Source organism: Macadamia integrifolia, unplaced genomic scaffold, assembly GCF_013358625.1.
Source record: "Macadamia integrifolia cultivar HAES 741 unplaced genomic scaffold, SCU_Mint_v3 scaffold359, whole genome shotgun sequence".
NCBI lineage: Eukaryota > Viridiplantae > Streptophyta > Magnoliopsida > Proteales > Proteaceae > Macadamia > Macadamia integrifolia.
The window spans coordinates 145,251-149,823 of record NW_024869631.1 but is presented as its reverse complement, the minus strand read 5'-3'; the positions used below and the strand labels follow the sequence as shown (position 1 = coordinate 149,823).

At 37.2% G+C, this 4,573-nt stretch overlaps 1 long non-coding RNA gene across 1 annotated transcript; it reads left to right on the top strand.

Moving 5' to 3' along the window:
- The first annotated feature begins 296 nt into the window (after positions 1-296).
- On the top strand, positions 297-3,632 carry LOC122068221. Its single transcript, XR_006137008.1, has 2 exons — positions 297-442; positions 3,432-3,632. It is a non-coding gene; the product is annotated as an uncharacterized LOC122068221 (long non-coding RNA).
- Positions 3,633-4,573: the final 941 nt, after the last annotated feature.

Genomic DNA, 4,573 nt, shown 5'->3' with positions numbered 1-4,573 from the left:
TGATACCGAACTATACAATTGGCGTTCTTTTGGGCTTATTATATATAAGTCTTGCATACTTGTAAATTGGATAAACTAGTTATGAATATGTAATGTCACTAGATGATTTTCCCCATTTTAATTATGATTCCGCTATTATACTTTGATTCCGCTACAATTGGTTTGGTTCGTATTGTGAGATTGTGTATGTTAAGGTACTGCTATCAGAGATCCTGGTAGGTTTATAAGACGGGTACGTGTCTTACTCACACCACAGGTATTCCTAATGGTAAGTTGGGTTTACTGGAATTGGGTGCGACAGTTATTGTTCCCTTTTTGTTGCTATGTTCGTATGAAACCAGAGGAGAAAAGAAAAGGGAGAGAAGATGAAGAAGAAGAAGAAGAAGAAGAAAAGCGAAGAAGGAAGGGAAGAGAGTTGTGGATTGAGGTTGCTGCACCTAAGGTAAGGCTGGTGTCCTGTTATTTTCCTGAATTTTGTTAGGTTAATTAGGTTAGCTAGCTAGGGTTAGGGGTTTCAATGGTTTAGGGACTGTAAATTAGTCCCCGTGGACTGAATTCAATACCCTATGGCAGAATCCCTAATTTTAGTTAGGGTTCAGGGACTTAATTGAAGGTAAATCCATCTCTGTATCCATAAAAACAAAGGGCTTTTAGTATCCATTTGAAATTTATGCAATAAAAGACTGAATTAAGGTGTTTTATGGTTAAAATTTTGCAGGAAGAGTGCAAGCAGAATTTTTATAATTTTTAGAACTTGGAAATTAAAAGGGGTGATATGAATTCTTTTCCTATATACCCTATTGAGCTCAATTAAGGTTTTAATATGATTCCTATGATTGTATCCTTGTCAATTCAACCTTAATTGAGTGATTAAATTGGGGAAAAGAGGTCCAATTTCTTTGGTATATCAGTTTCATTCCTAATTTACAGGTTTTATGGAAATTGAATAATTAAGCTCAGGATTCACATAATTAAATCCTATGATTAGGTGATTATGAACCCCACACACCCACAAGACTACCCTATAGTGTGATTGGGCATTGGGCCATGAACTGGAATCCAATTTAGAGCATGAAGCATGCAATAACAGAACTGGCAGAATCGGATTCTGTAGAAAAGGGGAACCAGTGGTCCCCGATTGGCCAGCCGGTTACTGCCCAGTCATCCCACCGATTAGGTGTTTTGAGTTTGAATAGCCCCTGTTTTAGCTGAATTGTACCCTGCCCTATATGGGTTATGCCTAAGGGTGTCAATCGGTCCGGAACCAGGTATTCGGTTCAGTTTTGATTTCGGTTCCAAGGAGTGTTAGTGTGATCCAGAACCGGACCAAGTCCCATCTCAGTTTTGAAAATCGTTACTCGTACCTGACCTATCTGGTTCCTATCCGATTTTGGTTCCTATTTGGATTTTGTATTCGGTTCTTATTTGGTTCTAGTATCCAATTTCAAATTCGATTTTGTTATGCAGTTGCTATTCAGAAGACAAAATGTAAATGTTTATTCGCTATGTTATTGGTCTTCCCCAACAAAAGAATGAAAAAAAAAATCATGAGCTATGGATCATCTATTGAACTTCTAATATCATTAATTTCACTACTTTAAAACACAATATGCAGAGAATGACGAACTCTTATAGTATCAAATTCTCTAAGATCACTTTATGTAGATTAAAGAGCATAAAAAGAGGTAAATTTTGGGGTTCTAAAAACTGAATATAAGTTCTTAGTTAAAGAGGAAATTAAACAGGAAAAAGTGGAGATTAAGTTATCCAGTCCGGTCCGGTTTCAGTTAGAACTGCCGGTTCTTGGCATAAATCCAGATCCAGACCGAACTGAATTATAAATACTTGTTTCAGATCCAAGATTTAACCATATTGTAATGGGTTGGATATGGTTCAGGGTATTCGGTCCGGATCTGGATTCAATTTTTGGATTTGGTTCCGAATTGACACCCTTAGTTATGTCCCTTACCTGTTTACCAAAATCCACCCTATGGGTAGGGGTGACTCGGGGGGGCTCTTCTGAGACTGTAAATTGGGTTAATAGATAGGGCTGTTAGGATCATTTTTAGGTTGAGTAGCCTGTAAATTGTGCAAGTGTGACCTAACTTGCCTGGAAATGATTATACACTATAAGGGCATGATTCAAGACCCAAATAAGAGAAGAAAATGCTATGAGAGGTGGAGTTGTGAATGACAATAATGCCCCTACCTATGCTTGGAGAGTTTATCCAAGTACTTTCTTGAGCTAAGGGCCGTGCACACATGTCCAGTAGGGTAAATATAAGTTAACTACCTGTGGGTTCAGTTCAGTAGACCCAGAATGGGCCTAATGACTATATGGGTTGAATAGATGACCTACCCAAACCTTGGAAACTGGACTGAAATACTAGCTTGGTCAGTTGGGAAGAAATACTGACCTGAGGTCACTGTGCCCCTTATCAGCAAAATAAGGATTCTGGTATGGGACTCCAACTGAGGTGTGAGAAGTAAGATTAGTAAATGATTATTAAAAACAAAATTTAAGTCAATGTAAATTGATTAATTAGGAACCTGAAATGTACCTGATAAGGATACGCATGGATGGGAATTCAATGAAAAGGCATCAAATTCGGGTATTAGGTGATTGGGTGATTGATTTCTTTTACAGAGTGTTTTGATATTTTTGGTTATGTATGCTCATGTGTATTGTGATGGATTCTGTGCTTTGTGATTTATTATATATATATTTCACATGTTGCATGATTTTACCAACTTTGATGTGATCGAGGTTTTGTGGATGTGTAGTATGATAACTGTGTGGTAATGATTGTAATATTGGCGGTCTGAGGCACGGTGTGGTCGAGCCGTGAGCCCAGAGTTCAGTGTTACAGTTATGGCCACAAATGTGTGATGGATGTTATGGATACATATAGATGCGTATGGTTAGGCTCACATCCCTAGTGCTATAACCCCTTGCTAATAGGGGGTAAGGTATTGGCTAATCCCACTTAGTAGTAAGTCGTGTAGGACTACTACGCCCAGATACGATGTACTATATCTTGATAAGGCACAACGTAGTATGATGTACTGTATGCATGGCTATCGGACACCTGGGGGACCGAGGCTCTGACTGGGACCATGTTGTCAAGGGTTACTATTTAGGGGTTAGCTGAGGGATCGAGGCTCTGACTGGGATTGGCTGGATCCTACTTGTAACGAGCTTGTATTCATGAGGCCCAACATATAAGGTAGGGAATGCCACCTAGGTTGCTTATAGCACTTATACTCATAGGCACTGAGATTTAGTAATTAGAATGGATATAGATTAATAAATGAATCATGTGGATTTTACATCTGGAGTTTGTGATATTACTATGAGTATGTGTTGCATCATGATATTGTGTGTGCTTGCATACACACCCCTCACTGGGCTTGGTGATTACTCTTTTTAGATGACAGAGCTTGAGCTGGAGTGGATCGAGAGACTCGGCCAGGGTTGTGAGGTTGTGCCTGTGTGACATCATATGGAGGACTGGGATTTCCTTTACTTTTAAGATTTTATTATTATGCTCGTAAGGTGTATTTAATTATGGTAATTGTGTGTTGTGAACAAATTGGGTCTATAATAATTATTTATCACTTAGATTTGATCACCATGGTTTATGTAAATTATGAATTTTCCTTATATGCTATGATTTTGTAGAAGACATTGTACTTGTGTAAGGTCATCTACATCAGATTCTGGTGGTTCAGGTTGACTGGTACGGTAAGAAATCCAGTGCCACATGCCTTGGCTTGGAAAAATGGGGTGTGACAATAAACACATTTTCATCAATATTACCATTAAAAAACATTGTCTTTACATCCATCTAATAAAGTGTAAAATCAAAGTACGCAACCAAGGTCAAAACAACTCTAATAGATTTTATCCTCACAACTGGTGAAAAAGTTTCAACATAGTCAATCATATTCTTGAGTGTAGCTTTAGCAACAAGTCTTGCCTTAAACTTCTCAACATTTCTATGCATATTTTTCTTTCTTTTGAAGATCCATTTGCAACCAATAACTTTAGTATTCGCATGTTTATCAACCAACATCTATATATCATTCTTATGTATAGAGTTGATTTCATCTTGTATTGCATCAACCGGCATCAACCCACTGTTGAGCATCTACATGTAACATAGCTTGAGAATAGCTAATAGGATCTTCAACAACTTCATTAACAATCAGTTTTTCATATGTTTCTTCAAATAAACATAATAATCTGGCATATCTGAAGCTTTTGATATCCTTTGACTTCTTCTAATTAGATCAGTAGGATCTTTACACTTCTTGGGATTTGAAGAAATAATAGGATTTGGAGAACCCTCATTCATATGCTTTTGTTAACTTCCATCAATTTCTACTAACTCCTTCAAAATTATTTTATCAAAATCTGATGTACTCCCACTATCAAAACGATCCTCCAAAAATGTCACATTTCTACTTTCAATTATCACTTTATTTTGAGGATCATACAATTTGTATCATTTTGAAAGATGAGGATACCTAATCATAACACATCTTCTAATTTTGGATAATAACTTATTCT